This window comes from Chrysemys picta, chromosome 4 (assembly GCF_011386835.1).
Source record: "Chrysemys picta bellii isolate R12L10 chromosome 4, ASM1138683v2, whole genome shotgun sequence".
In the NCBI taxonomy this organism is placed as follows: Eukaryota; Metazoa; Chordata; order Testudines; family Emydidae; genus Chrysemys; species Chrysemys picta.
Genome location: NC_088794.1, coordinates 11608311 through 11623946, shown reverse-complemented (window position 1 = coordinate 11623946; position 15636 = coordinate 11608311). Strand labels below are relative to the sequence as shown.

The 15636-nt window shown below is 53.9% G+C and overlaps 1 long non-coding RNA gene across 1 annotated transcript; it reads left to right on the top strand.

Moving 5' to 3' along the window:
• The first annotated feature begins 5365 nt into the window (after positions 1 to 5365).
• Positions 5366 to 9670, top strand: LOC135982886 (uncharacterized). The gene is made up of 2 exons (XR_010600363.1): positions 5366 to 6216; positions 6874 to 9670. It is a non-coding gene; the product is annotated as an uncharacterized LOC135982886 (long non-coding RNA).
• The last annotated feature ends 5966 nt before the right edge of the window (positions 9671 to 15636 follow it).

Genomic DNA, 15636 nt, shown 5'->3' with positions numbered 1-15636 from the left:
GTCCAGTCTCAGCTCCTCAGCACTGTGTCCTCGGAGCATGCAGGGTCTGTGGGTTGGGTTTGAGGGAAGTCTGCAGGGCTGGGTGTGCGAGGGAGCATGTCAAAAGTGAGAATTGTCTGTAATACTTTTCTCGGGAGCAGGCATCTCCATTCCCCCATTGGCCTTGGCATGGCCACCCGCTGGGTGCCAAGGGGTTCTCATTCTCCTCCTGTCACAGAGCCATAGTCACAAGGCCTTTGGGACGGTAGCTGGCTGGGGTGGTAAGAATACGTCATGACGAGCTGGCTGCAAATATCACCTTCCAAGAGAGGAGACAATGGCCAAGCCAATGACTGACTGTACCAGCCAGCGGCCCCAGGAGGCGGAATGGGTGTAAAGCCCAAGTGCCTATGGCTATGATCCAGGCAATCGCAGAGGGGACCAAGGCAGGGAGGGGTCCCCTGAAAGCCAGATCTGGCTCGCCTGGCATCAGCTGATCCGTCCTGCTCACTGTCCTCCGTACCCTGTGACCTGGCAGGTATCATATGTGGGAGCTCACTGGTAGGGGCCCTGGAGTTGCTGTTGGAGCCTCCCGGGACAAACACCGTCACTGCTTCCGGCGACTGTACCTAGATGGGTGGAATCTTTCTTCTGTCTTCCTAGCCGTGTCTACACTGGGGGTTAGGTCGGCCTAGCTGTGGCGCTCGGGGGGGGGGGTGCTTTTCTCTCTCTCTCTCACTCACTCTCACACACACACACACACACAGAGTGGCGTAGCTAGGTGGATCTAAATTTGGGGTGTAGGCCTGGGTGAGCACAGCAGGGGACCCTGGACAGGAGGGGTCAGGAACCAGCATTATCAGGACAAGGTTCCCAGACACACAGGAGCTCGGCTTGGGACAGAGGCTGTGTCTACACTACCCAATCTGTGCCAGCACCGCTCCCGGGGTAGACACAGCGCAGGCCGGTGAAGGAGCTTTTCCTGCTGCTGTAGGGATGCCATCTCCCTGAACGGCGTTCGCTGGGCCAACGGCAACACCCGTCCATCGACGTAGCTGAGTCCACTCTGGGGGTTGTGCCAGCACAGCTGCGCTGGGTTCCCTGACGTAGCTGTGCCAGTGTTTTAAGCGTAGACCAGGCCTGACTGGCAAAGGGACGTAGCTGGAGCGCTGGCTGCTGCCAGGCTAAACTCGGTCTCTGTGCCAAGCGAAGCTGGCCCGCTTGGGGCAAGGCTGCCCGGTGCTGATGCGAACACAGGACGCGGTGCCCCGGCCAAGGGGAAAAGCCTCTGCACCGGGCGGCGCTAGCGGGAGAAGCAGGAGGGCTGGAGGCTGGAGCCGAGTCTCCTGTCCGTGGGGAAAAGCGCGACCCCTTGTGGGGGCTGGGCAGGAAGGGCAGACCCAGGAGACGGGGGACGGGGCATAACCTATCCCTGTGAATCCATGCCAGGGAGCCCAGGGCTGGGGTGTGTGGGTTGGGATTGAGGGGCACTGGCAGAGCTGGGCGTGTGCCTAGGGACGGGCTAGCAGGGGCTGCGGGTCGGGACTGAGGTGCACTGCTGTCAGTCACAGCCCCCCACCCCCATCGCTGCCCTGCTCTCAGGGCGCACTGGCTGAGGGTGTCCCTGCCGATAAGCATCTCCCCGCCACGCTGGGCAGGTTTCACAAGGCCATTTCACACAGTAACGGCCACTCTGGGACCCCGCGTCTCGGCCGTCCTGATAACCCCGGCGCCGTTTCACCACAGGCCACAGCGCTGAGCGCCCAGCCACAGTGCCCTCTGAGTGTCAGCATTAGAGTCCCCTCCGCTGCCCCACACCCTGGTAGTGTTACCAACCCTCCAGGATTGTCCTGGAGTCCCCAGGAATTAAAGATTAATAGTTAATTAAAGATTATGTCATGTGATGAAATCTCTAGGAATTCATCCAACCCAGGTTGGCAACCCTACTCCCTGGGGGCGGCCCCCTCAGAGCCAGGGACCCGCCCCCATTGCCATGGGGACCCTGCCCAGTGGGGCTGGGACTCGGGAGCCGTAAACATGCCCCTGCAGACGCTGGCGGACCCGGGGTGGAGCTGCCCAGCGCCCTGGCACCAGCCCTGTTCAATGCTGCTATCAGTGCCCAGACCAGGCTGTGGATTGTGCTGTGACCTGGCCTGGCCTGACCCGGTCCTGTGCATTCCCACCGCTGCCAGCTCCCGCCTGCCCCAGCCATGGCCACAACCTGCCCACGCCCCTGTGTCTGCCCCGGTCCCCACCCTCCTCCCTGGCTCAGAAGAGCTGTGAGAACTGGGGCCCCATGGCTAAAGCCCCTCCCCCACCCTGTGAGGATCCTGACCCACAGCCACTGCCCCAATGGGAACCTCCACCACCACCCCCAGCAGACACTGCATAGACCCCATGGGCTTGGGTCAGACCCCAGCAAGCACAGTACAGGGCTCCGTTACCCCAGACCTGTGCTCTCACTGACCCCAGCCCCACTCTGTTCTGGCCACCTGGGGCCCCTGCCCCCAATAACCTTCCACCTCACTGCAGCCCGGACACCAGGGTCCCCTAGCCCCCCAATAATCTTATGACCCTCTCCATCCAGGACACCCAGGTCCCCTGATCCCCCCAGTGACACCCTGACCCTCTCTATCCCGGACACCTGTGTCCCTGGCCACTAGATCTGCTCCATCTCCCTCCCCCATGGATTGTTTGGGATCTGGGCTGCGTCTTACAGCTGGAAGGGCTAATTGGTGTCTCTCGCACCCATCCTCAGATGAGGGCGCCCCGGAGCAGGAGATACCAGCCGAGCAGGGCGAGGAGGAGCCCAGGGAGCCAGAGCCACCGTGCCCCACAGAGAGAGAGAGCTTCAGGGTGATTGTGCCTGGCCAGGGGGCTGCTTCGCTCGGTATGTGGTTGTGAACAATTGCCAGACATTTTGGAATGCCGAGGTGAGTGGGGCAGGGGCACAGGTTGTGGGGAGGACTTGCAGATGGGTCAGGAAGTGGGGTGGGAGACCCATGGGGTTAGAGAATGGCACATGGGGGCAGTGGAGGGGGCACACAGGTGACGGGGGGCCCATGGGGACAGTGGAGGGGGCATAGGGGTGATGGGGGGCCCATGGAGGCAGTGAAGGAGGCATGGGGGTGGTGGAGGGGGCATGGGGCGGTGGACGGGTGGCATAGGGGTGATGGGGGGCCCATGGAGGCAATGGAGGGGATGTGGGGGCGGTGGAGGGCAGTAGATGGTGGTAGGGTGGTGGAGGCAGCATAGGGGCAGTGGAGGGACTGAAGGGGTGACATAGGGGGCATAGAGGCAGTGAATGGCACATGGGGTGGTTGTTGGTGGATGCCCCATGTCCCCCTCCCCCTCTCCTCACAGAACGTGTGTGCCCGTTGCTACCGCGGCCGCCTGGCCTCCATCCACAGCAGCTTGATCAACCAGCGCCTGAGCTGCACGGCGCGTGCCCGCACCAACCGGAGCCAGGTGTGGATCGGGGGCGTCACCTCCGGCAGGGATTAGGAGAGTGTCTGGCCCAGGGCCGGCTCCAGGCACCAGCTTAGCAAGCAGGTGCTTGGGGCGGCCACTTCGGAAAGGGACGGCAGGTCCAGCTATTCGGCGGATGGTCCCTCGCTCCCAGTGAAGGACCTCCCGCCGAATTGCCGCCGCAGATCGTGATCACGGCTTTTTTTTTTTTTGGTTGCTTGGAGCGGTCAAAACCCTGGAGCCAGCCCTGGTCTGGCCCTGCTGGCCCCGTTCCCCCAATGCCTGGGCCTGGCCCAGAACCCCCCCTCCCCCAAGTCCCTCATCAGGGCCCTGCCAGCTCTCAGGCTGCGGCTCAATGTGTCCCCCGCTGCGGCTCAATGTGTCCCCAACCGGGACCCTGCTCAGGGCTGCCCCAGACCACCCCCCCGCTTGCCCCCTGGGAGGTGGGCCTGGGCATCTCAGGCGTGGGTCCAGCTGACCCCGGATGGCTGGGAGTCTTCTTGGGCCCCGTTGCCAGGGCAGAGGCTGGTGCCAGCACGTGCTGGGCGCATCCTGCCCTAGGGCCTGACCCCCATCCCAGCGAATCCAGAACCCCTTGTTATGACCCCCAGCCACCACCCGGCTCCAGTGCACGAACGGCTCCTGGCCCCAGCCCAAGCGATGGCCCCGGCCTCTCAGAGGTGGGGGTGGCAGGTTCCCTGCGGCCCCCTGCAGATGGGACAGCACTGATCCTAATTCAGCCCCTTCCCTCACAGAACCACTGTCTGCACGCCCACTGGGTCGACCGCAGTTCCTGGAACTACTCCAACTGGGCCAGAGGGAACCCCTGCCGCACTGGGCAAACATGTGTCGCCATGCGCCCTGCAAGTGAGGAGCCCCCCTGCTGGGGGGCGGGGACAGGGCAGAGATGGGGATCTATTCACTGCTTGAGGGAACAAGAGCCCTGGGGCAGGGGAACCGGGGACCTGTGGGCAGGGGATCTGGGGTTCATGGGGCCCTGGAACAGGGGATCCAAGAGCAGGTGGACCTGTGGGGTGTGGGGCAGGGGATCCGAGGGTAGGTGGGGCTGTGGGTGTGGGGCAGGGGATCTGGTGTTAGTGGGGATACGGGGGTCTGGGGCAAGGGATCCGGGGTTTCCTGGGGGCTGCATTCCAGGTGCCAGTCAGGAGGGCACTAACCCCTCTCTCTCTGCCAGGTGGTCAATGGAGAAGTGTGAGTTGCGGGGCTAGAATGCCCTTTATCTGTGAGTACTGAGGGGGCTGCTCCCCCCACGGAACCCCGCTGCCCCTACCGCTCTGCTGGCCTGAGACTCCCCGCTCCGCCCTGCCGGGGGCGCCCCTGCTCCCTGGACTCGACTCTGCTCCTGGCCCTGCCCCAGCTCGCCGGGGGGGCAGCCCCCCCCCCCCCGCTCATTGCCTGTGATTCCCTGCAATAAAAAGTGCTTCACTCATCACCCCCGGGTGTCGCTCCTTCCTGCCCCAGGACACTGAGGGCCCTGCACGCTCCATGGGGCTGGGTCGGTGGCGGGCGGGCAGGCGGGCGGGGGGGGGGTCGGACAAAAAGTGGCCGGGGGGGGGGGAGGAGGCTGGGGGTTACCCCCACCCAGGGATGGAGTCAGGAGGGGGAGTTGATGCTATTACAGAGCCCACTAGCGGGGACCATGTCCAGTTCTGGGGTTCCCCTGCCCCTGGGACATTCCCAGCAAGCCAAGGGCTAAGAAACGCCCAACCACAACGGAGCTGAGAGCTGCAGCCTCCCTGTAACGACGCTGCCTTTGGCGGGACACTTCTGAAAGTATCAATTCAGGACAAATTGCTTAGAGCAGGGCAGTCACAGCCCCAGGCTGGTGGTTCTCCACCTCTAAGGCACCAAACCAGCCAAACAGAGAGGATCTCACCCCACGGGCTAACCACAAGTCACACAAGCAATTCCCTTCGACACTCCAGTTTCCCAGTATCACCACCAGTGCCACTCGTTATGGGGACAAATGGTTATGAAAACCAATGCCCAAGTAAAAGAAAAAAGTTTCTCTCGATCCCAAATGTGAACGTTACTAGTGACCCCCGCTTAACAGAGCAGCCTTTATGTCAACCAGGGCCATTAGGGGGAAGCAGACACTTCAAGTACACAGTAGCCTGAACTTTTCAACTGTCTTCCCTTCGAGGCCTTAAGGTAGTTGGAGCTGGTCCCAAGCCGGTTTTCACTGACCAGATAGCAAAAGCACGGGTCTGACAACCACCAATCAAGTGTTAACACTGCAAGGACCTTTGTCTGAATGTGTATAAAGGATCTGTAAAATGTGTGTAAGACAGAGTTTTTGTACTAAGGTGCAAAGCTCTCCTTTCTTCTGCAGAATAAAGCAACTCTTCCTTATCCCTGGCTGGCTGTTATTGGCTCTCAGCTAGGTGGACCCGACATTTCGGTAACAGTTTCTGGCGACTCCGCCGGGACTCTCCTAGCTCGGACATTTGGACTCCGGACGGCTGCGGCGAATTGGGAACGGCGCCAACGGGGTGTTTCGCCCCTTTTCTCTGCTTCACCGCAGCCCCTGGGGTTCGTGCTCCAATAAGGTGAGTCCTAATAGGATAAGGAGACACTATCTGGTTCTGGTCTGGTTAACCGGTTAATGAATTTCTGTCTTATACATTTGGGCGTTAGGTGTGTGGACGGAACTGAGCCTCTCATTCGTAATTCCTCAGAGTGGAAGCCATCATGTGCGATGAAGCTCTGAGGTCGAATTGGGATCCTTCTGTCTCGTCCCCCGTAGCGGTCAGTATTAGTAGAAATTCCTGTAATAGGATCCTATTAGGCCATAATTCCCTCTGTTCTCTATGTAATTCTCTGTTAGAGTGTCAGCAGGCAGATGGGTGGGTCTCTGGTAAAACCCTCTGAGGATAGCCCTTTAGATTATATGTTAAGTAAATGGTCTTTACCCGGTGTTCAAAAAGAAATAGTTACACCTTGTGTAGAAATTGATGTGGCTAGTGTTGTGGAAATTGAATTGTGGAGAGGATGTGCATTTTCCCCAGAACATGTGCAGTGTATATTGTAGCAGAGGTAAAAGAAATGCAAACCTACCAATATAGGTTGTGTTGTCTTGTTCAGATCACTGTGTGTTTGAAAGCAGGAGTTAGAAGTAAAAGGCAATCAAAAGTCTGGGAAAGTTAATTGTGTCCCTTTTTTTTTAAGTAAGAATCTTTACTTTGGATCTGGAAGCAAGCCAGGAAGCATCTGTATTAATGCAATTTTCTAACTAATAAGGTAGAATCCACTGAAACCTGGGCTGCCTATGAAATAAATACAAGGAAATATGGGGTAATTCTGTTTTGCCTAAAATCAACAAGAGTATGTGTGTATATAAAGGAAATATTTTAAGCAATGCCTGACTGCCCAGAAGGGGTAGACCTCTGTTCGTTTGTCTTTCAGATCATCAGAGAAAACGGATGCCAGCTGAATAGCATTCAACGTACCAGGCATTTACTGGCACAATAGGAACTATTTTTGTGTTCTATGGCCAAAATTGTTGTTAAAATTTGCATACCCACAGTCTTTGGAAGCAAGGACATGGAAGGTTAACCCACTCTCCATATTGCCCATGGGATCCTTCTGGCTACCTCAGATTTCTAGCCAGAGGGCTGGGGAGGGAGGAAAGCTATTGGACACCTGAGGTTGTACCGAGTGGACTCCTCAAAGGTGGGTGTGCTTGTCCTGGTTTGTTGCTCCAAAGCTCTGTAATGAAGTTATTTTACTGGAAGGGTGTACATGGCATACATTGAGTAATAAGACTAATGTACTGTATAATGGCAATGTGTATGCGTTCATTGTTGGGAAAAGGTGTATGAGTGAAGAGTGGAAGTTTCCTTTGTAGGTTAAAAGAAGCCAAGAAGGGGAGAAGGAAAAAGAACAGAACGAGTTAACTGGGAAAAAAAATAGCTAGCAAGCTCAGTCCAAAGATAAGATGCTGGCCCAATCCAAGGACACTGCCCTCAGCTAAGACTTGGCTGACAGCCAAGAAAAAGGGGGGGCCTGAATGTGCCCAAGCAACTATGAGATCTGCAAAACACTGCCAGGCATTAATGAAATGTGTTAGGTTTCTTTTCTCACAGATAAAAGAAGTGCTACCCAAAGACCCTTGCAGCCCTGCCATTCATTGAAACAAGGAGACTGAGTCTATGTAAAGTCTATCAACGAAAGACTGCTTTGGCTCCACACTGGAAAGGCCTTTTCCAAGTCCTGTTAACCACCAACACCGCTGTGAAGTGCCAAGGACTGCCCACCTGGACCCATGCTTCTCACTGTAAAAAGACCCCTCCTCCTCGGGAGGACTCTCCGACTGATAAGCCTATTTCTCCTTCTAGCTCTGCTGTGCCTTCTGGACAGCAGGGAAAAGGAAAAAAGACAAGGTGAGGTGCTAGTAACCTCTCCCTTGTCCACTGACAGACCTACTGTGCCTTTGGATTTTTCTAGAAGAAGCAAAACCATTACAGGGTGATGTGCGAGTAACCTCTCCCCTGTATGATGCTAAACCACACTGTTTCAGGAAAAGAGAAGAAGGAACACTTGCTTCATTGGAACCACAAAAGTCCAGGGATTCCTGACTACAAGAGACATTAAGAACTGACCCTGGTGAAGAAACAAAGAATTATACACTGGCAGGAAGAAACTTGTGGGACCCATGCTTGGGAATGTGGTATAGTACTACACCAAAAAGAAATGTATTAGGATATCAATGAACTGTGATTAACACTACACTAGGGACTGTTAAATTTTCATTACCCTTATTCAGTTTCCAGATCACCTCTACATACCCAAATTGCTCACAGGGGGCTGCCATTAGATTAGCACAACAGAGGGCTTGGGTTATTTCCTCTAGAAAGAAAAGTGACTCGACCGGATCCCTATGGGATGGGGCCAAAAGTGCAGCAGCAGTTTGGAATATTTTTAAGAACCAAAACATGATGAGAAATTGGGGCACAGCTAACCCAGGTACAGGCTGGAAATGGTGAGTTACATGTTATCTCCGCCCTTAGTTCTATGACCCAGAAGTTGCTGACAGAGATGGTATTGAATATCACTGAGGCTGGGAAGGCATTGCAGTGGGATCTGGCATGTTCAGAAATTCAGGATTTCCTGAATGACCAGCTAATGGCCATTTGGAATGATCTAGAGCATCAGGCTTGGCCCACTGCCCTTACAGACACATCAGGAGTACCATCTGATCTGTGGCCATGGAGACATACTTGGAAACTTTCTGGGTGGAAGTACAAACATTCTCAATGCTCCTTCCAAGCATATGAACCAATTAGGGGGGGACTTGTGCTCGCATCGGGGAAAAATGTTGTTTCTATGTTAATCATTCTGGCTTAATTGAGCAGGATTTACAAGCCATTAAAAATGCTGCTGTTGTTTTCCGTGCTTTATCTCTTGATCACACCTTTAGTTTTGAGGACCTCCTTCCAGACCTTGGGTCATGGTTTACGGGGCTCTTTCAAACAGTTGTTAAATGGATTCTTTTCTTTCTATGTGTTATTTGGACAATGATACAATGTGCCAAATGCCTGTGTAATGCTATGATCAAAAGCTCTGCTGTCCATAAGAAAACCCAGTATCTGTCCCTCCAGCTTGATCGCAAATTGTGTAACGGGCCTGACAATTTTTGAATTTGTCAGGCCCGAAGGGGGGACTGTGAAAGTTACTATTGACCCCCCTTAACAGAGCAGCCTTTATGTCAACCAGTGGCCATTAGGGGAAGCAGACACTTCAAGTACACAAAAAGAACAGGAGTACTTGTGGCACCTTAGAGACTAACAGATTTATTAGACCATAAGCTTTCGTGGACTACAGCCCACTTCAGCTTCCACGAAAGCTTATGCTCTAATAAATCTGTTAGTCTCTAAAGTGCCACAAGTACTCCTGTTCTTTTTGCGGATACAGACTAACATGGCTGCTACTCTGAAACCTGTCATTATTCAAGTACACAGTAGCCTGAACTTTTCAACTGTCTTCCCTTCAAGGCCTTAAGGTAGTTGGAGCTGGTCCCAAGCCGGTTTTCACTGACCAGATAGCAAAAGCACGGCTCTGACAACCACCAATCAAGTGTTAACACTGCAAGGACCTTTGTCTGAATGTGTATAAAGGATCTGTAAAATGTGTGTAAGACAGAGTTTTTGTACTAAGGTGCAAAGCTCTCCTTTCTTCTGCAGAATAAAGCAACTCTTCCTTATCCCTGTCTGGCTGTTATTGGCTCTCAGCTAGGTGGACCCGATATTTCGGTAACACAAAGGACCAAGCCCCAGACCCAGGTCAATATACTAATCAGACCTTACCCACAAATAGGGTGACCAGACGTCCCGATATTATCGGGACAGTCCCGATTTTAGGGGACTTGTCCCGCGTCTCGACCTTACATTGGTCGGGACATCTGGTCACGCTATATGAGGGGGACCGTGGCAAGCTGGCACCACCGGCGCCACTCACCTTCCCTCCCTGGGCCCTGGGGCAGCGCGCAGCTGAGCTCCCGGCGCGGCGGAGCCAGCCCACGGGGCCCCCCCGCTTGGCCGGCAGGAGCCTGCAGAGCGCAGCCCTGCCCCTGCCCCTGCCCCTGCCCCTGCCCCGGCACACAGAGAGGCAGCGAGGAGGTCTCACTCCCCTGCGTGCTGCAGCGGAGCAGGGCCTGTAGACTCCGGCAGCAGGCAGTGGCCGCCGGGCAGAGAGCCCCCCCGCCCCTGCCCCCCTCCCCTCGACCCGACCCTAGGAAGGGGCCAGAGGGACTGGGAGGGACCTGCCTGCTGGATGCTTCCTGGGAGCCGCTCCAGGTAAGCCCTGCTGGGCTCACCTGGCCCCCTGGCAGGTCCCTCTGGGGGGGCCCCCCTCAGACCCACTGCCCTCAGCCCCCACCCTGACCCTGTTCCCTCAGCCTCCCCCGCAGTCCCCCATGTGCCCCCCACCCTCAATCCACTGCCCTCAGGCCCCACCCTGACCCTGTTCCCTCAGCCTCCCCTGCAGTGTCCCCCTTGTGCCCCCCAACCTCAAGCCACTGCCCTCAGCCCCCCTGACCCTGTTCCCTCAGCCTCCCCCGCAGTCCCCCATGTGCCCCCCACCCTCAATCCACTGCCCTCAGGCCCCACCCTGACCCTGTTCCCTCAGCCTCCCCCGCAGTGTCCCCCTTGTGCCCCCCACCCTCAATCCACTGCCCTCAGTCCCTGCCCCTGTTCCAACAGCCTCCCCCACAGTCTCTCCCCTCGCCCCCCCCCCCCCTCCCGATCATCTCACCCTACATGGATGTGGAAATCTGTCCCGGATTCCAGGCTGTCGTTAGCCCCTGGGGCAAAAGATCAGCAGAGGTTTCCAAAGGGAAATTTGCAGCCTTTGCTCAGACCCAAACATTTTCACTTAAAAAAATAAATAAATAAATACCCAAACCCCATCCTGACTCCCATCTGCTCTGTCCAGATTTGCTGTTATCCCTGTTGAGGACAAAGTGGTTTGAAAAATTAAAAATCCTTGACCCCATTGTGTTGCTCGTTAATCTGATGGACTTGCCGATAATGAATAAAGATGAATGCCCTGGGAGCAATGTGTCAGGCAGACAGTTTGTGAAGTAGGAATGTGAATGCTGAAGCCCTCACGAAATGCAGAGGCTTTTCTTAACCTGAGAACTGAAAAAGAGCCAGAGACCCTGCATGGGTTTGAAAGTGACAAGAGCCTAGCGACTGACCAGAGCAGCATCAGGTTTGAAGTGAGGAGGAGGGTCTGTGTCATGAAGTCTGCATTTCCACTGAGGACTCTTCCATCACCAGGGTAGAGCTGGTGCAGGTCTGCCGCCCGGCACAGCAATGCTGAGAGGTGCCAGTGTAGACCCGACCCACTGTCCTCAGCCCCCACCCTGACCCTGTTCCCTCAACCTCCCCCGCAGTTCCCCCTGTACCTCGCACCCCGAACCCACTGCCCTCAGTCCCTGCCCTACCTCAAATCTCTTCTTCAGCCTCTCCTGTCATCCCACCCCCATCACTCCCCCTGCTGTCCCACCCCCTCAACTTCTCCTCATTCCAGTCCTGCTCCCCTCTGTCTCATCCCCTCCAGACCCTGTCCCTCTCCCCGACCCTCCCCAGCCCAGCCCCATTGTCTCCCCTGCCCCGCCCCACTCTACACAGCTCTCTACCCTGTCCCATTCATGCTCCTTTCAGCCTCTACCCTACTCCCCCCATCCCAGTCCTGTCCCATCCCCCTCAGCCCCCCCCCCCGCCTTCCCCAGTTGCAGTCCTGTCCCTCTCAGTTCCTCCACCCTGCTTCCCCTGGTCCATCCCCACACACCCATCGACTTCCTCGACCTCCCTCCCTCCAATCCCACTGCCTGGACTCACCCCCGTCCCACTCAGGACATGCAGGAAAAAGAAGCAATGGGCTTAAATTGTAGCAAGGGAGATTTAGGTTAGACATTAGGAAAAACTTCCTAACTGTAAAGGTAGTTAAGCACTGGAGAGGTTATGGAATAGCAGTCATTGGAGTTTTTTAAGAGGTTAGACAAACACCTGTCAAGGATGGTCTAGTGTTGTTATTATTCAGTCCTGCCTCAGTGCAGGGGTTTGAGTAGATGACCTGTTGTCCCTTCCAGTCCTACATTTCTGTGATTCACACTGAATTGCCTTGTGCCACTGTCTAGTAGTAGTGGCACACAGTTCTCTGACATGCAGGTTTATCAAATTGCAGTTAATATACAGTTTAGAGCATAGCAATTTTAAAGCTCTGCATGTTCAGACCAACTGAGCTGAAAATTGTGATCTATAGTATTCAAAACTATTAAGATGTGGGCTGAAATAAAATCAGCATGAATTGGTCAACAATATCAATGGAATCAGCATTGCGCTGCTATATACTGTAAAACATTACAGTGAAATCTTGCAAGTATTCCATAGCACGCCGCCTTGCCCAAGTGGTAACTAAGCAGAACATCTTCCTGTTCCAACATTCTTAACTTGTATCCCAGAGCTCCTAGAAGTTTTTTTTTTTTTCAAACACTGAATACTGCTAAGTTATGAGTTTTAACAGGGTTTTTTTCTTTTAAACCACAGCACTGAATGTTATTCTAAAATTGTTTTCCAAATATTCTTAAACTCCCAGTTTATCCCCCGCTGATGTTCATTGTGAAAAGTATTGCAGGTCAATGTTTGTAATGGCTCACCTGCGGGTGGCTATATTACAACAGAAAAACTTCAAAAACAGACTCCAACGAGAGACTGCTGAGCTAGAATTGATATGCAAACTAGACACAATCAACTCCGGTTTGAATAAGGACTGGGAATGGCTGAGCCATTACAAACATTGAGTCTATCTCCCCTTGTAAGTATTCTCACACTTCTTATCAAACTGTCTGTACTGGGCTAGCTTGATTATCACTTCAAAAGTTTTTTTTCCTCTTAATTAATTGGCCTCTCAGAGTTGTTAAGACAACTCCCACCTGTTTATGCTCTCTGTATGTGTGTATATATATCTCCTCAATATATGTTCCATTCTATATGCATCCGAAGAAGTGGGCTGTAGTCCACGAAAGCTTATGCTCTAATAAATTTGTTAGTCTCTAAGGTGCCACAAGTACTCCTGTTCTTCTTTTTGCGGATACAGACTAACACGGCTGCTACTCTGAAACCTGTCAACTCTCCTCAGTTGTTTTTCCCCTCAGTCTTGATTCCCATGGGACCTTACCTATCAGCTCTCTGAGCTTACCAAAACCTGCCTTCCTGAAATCCATTGTCTCTATTTTGCTGTTCTCCCTTCTACCCTTCCTTAGAATTGCAAACTCTATGATTTCATGATCACTTTCACCCAGGCTGCCTTCTACTTTCAAATTCTCAACGAGTTCCTCCCTATTTGTTAAAATCAAGTCTAGAACAGCTTCCCCCCTAGTAGCTTTTTCAACCTTCTGAAATAAAAAGTTGTCTCCAATGCAGTCCAGGAATTTGTTGGATAGTCTGTGCCCCGCTGTGTTATTTTCCCAACATATATCCGGATAGTTGAAGTCCCCCATCACCACCAAATCTTGGGCTTTGGATGATTTTGTTAGTTGCTTAAAAAAAGCCTCATCCACCTCTTCCACCTGGTTAGGTGGCCTGTAGTAGACTCCTAGCATGACATCTCCCTTGTTTTTTACCCCTTTTAGCCTAACCCAGAGACTCTCAACACTTCCGTCTCCTATGTCCATCTCTACCTCAGTCCAAGTGTGTACATTTTTAATATACAAGGCAACACCTCCTCCCTTTTTCCCCTGTCTATCCTTCCTGAGCAAGCTGTACCCATCCACACCAACATTCCAATCATGTGTATTATCCCACCAAGTTTCAGTGATGCCAACAATGTCATAGTTGTATTTATTTATTAGCACTTCCAGTTCTTCCTGCTTATTGCCCATACTTCTCGCATTTGTATATAGGCATCTAAGATACTGGTTTGATCTTTCCTCCCAGTTTTGTCCTGACCCTCCTTTCTCTCTGACAATATAGCCCACACTCCCTCTCGTTTCCGACCCATCTCCCTGGTCTCCATGTTCCCCACTTACCTGTGGGCTTTGCTCACCTGTCCCCGTCGAACCTAGTTTAAAGCCCTCCTCACTAGGTTAGCCAGTCTGTGTCCAAATAGGGTCTTTCCTCTCCTCGAAAGGTGAACGCCATCTCTGCCTAGCAGTCCTTCCTCGAATAGCATCCCGTGGTCTAGGAAGCCAAAGCCCTCCTGGCGACACCATCTTCGCAGCCAGGCATTCACCTCCATGATGCATCTGTCTCTGCCCGGGCCCCTACCTTTGACAGGAAGAATTGAAGAGAATACCACCTGCGCTCCAAACTCCTTCACCCGTACTCCCAGAGCCCTGTAGTCACTCTTGATCCGCTCAGTGTCACACCGTGCAGTATCATTTGTGCCCACATGGATGAGTAGCATGGGGTAGTAGTCAGAGGGCTGGATAATCCTCGACAATGCCTCCGTAACGTCTCGGATACGGGCTCCCGGCAGGCAGCATACCTCCCGAGATGAAATGTCAGGGCGACAGATGGGCGCCTCCATCCCCCTCAGCAGAGAGTCTCCGACCACCACTACCCTACGTTTCCTATTCGCAGTGGTGGCAGCAGACCTCCCAGCCTTAGGGGTACGAGGCTTCTCCTCCTTTAATGTAGGGAGTGATTCCTTCTTTCCTGTATCGAGAAGAGCATAACGGTTACCTATTACCACGGCGGGAGGGTTCGGAGCAGGGGTGGAGCACTGCCTGCTGCCAGAAGTAACCAGCTGCCAGTGTCCACCCTGAGCCATCTCCTCCTCCACCAGTGGTGTATCAGCAGTCCTGTGTACTGGGACAGCTACCTCAGCTGTCTCCACATGGACAATGTCGAGGAATTGCTCGTGGATTCGGATGCTCCTCAACCTAGCCACCTCCTCCTGTAGCTCTCCCACCTGCTGCCTGAGAGATTCCACCAGCAGGCACCTTTCACATTGGATGGTCCCCCCAGCCTGGATATCAGTAAGTGGAAATTGCAAGTTACAGTCTCTGCAAAACCACACCAGGATCTGGGTAGAGGCATCCATGCTCAGGTGCTCTGTCTGGCTACAGGCACAGGTGGAGGAGACAGAAGCAGTGCTGGCACAGGTGTTGCAGGTCCTCCTAACCATCATAAGCCTCCCTCTGTCAAACTCCTGTCTGCAGCCCCCTGTCCGCCCAAAAGGGTGCTGTATTGCTCCTCCTTCACCTGGAGAACTCCCTTGCGAAACTCCCTGTTAGCAGCCCCTGTTCGCAAAAGCAACCCTCTGAGTGCGACCCCCCTTCTAAATTAAAAACACTTGTTTATATATTTAACACTATTATAAATGCTGGAGGCAAAGTGGGTTGGGAGGTGGAGGTTGACAGCTCGCGACCCCCCCATGTAGTAACCTCGTGACCCCCCGAGGGGTCCCGACCCCCAGTTTGAGAACCCCTGAACTAAGCAGTGTGAGAAAAGGGCCAGCCCAGCTGGGTGTCTTACAGAGGTGCAGCGGTTCCCACGGCTTCCAGACTGCACCTGGGGTGACAACCTGTCACAGAAGTTAAGTGGCAGAGGCATCGTGAGTATCAGGGTCTGTACAAAGGGATGCTAAACTGAAGAGCCTCTGCTGTGAGTAATCTCCTCTCCCCAACAAGGCGCACAGACCAGGGGCAAGTCCCCGCAAAGC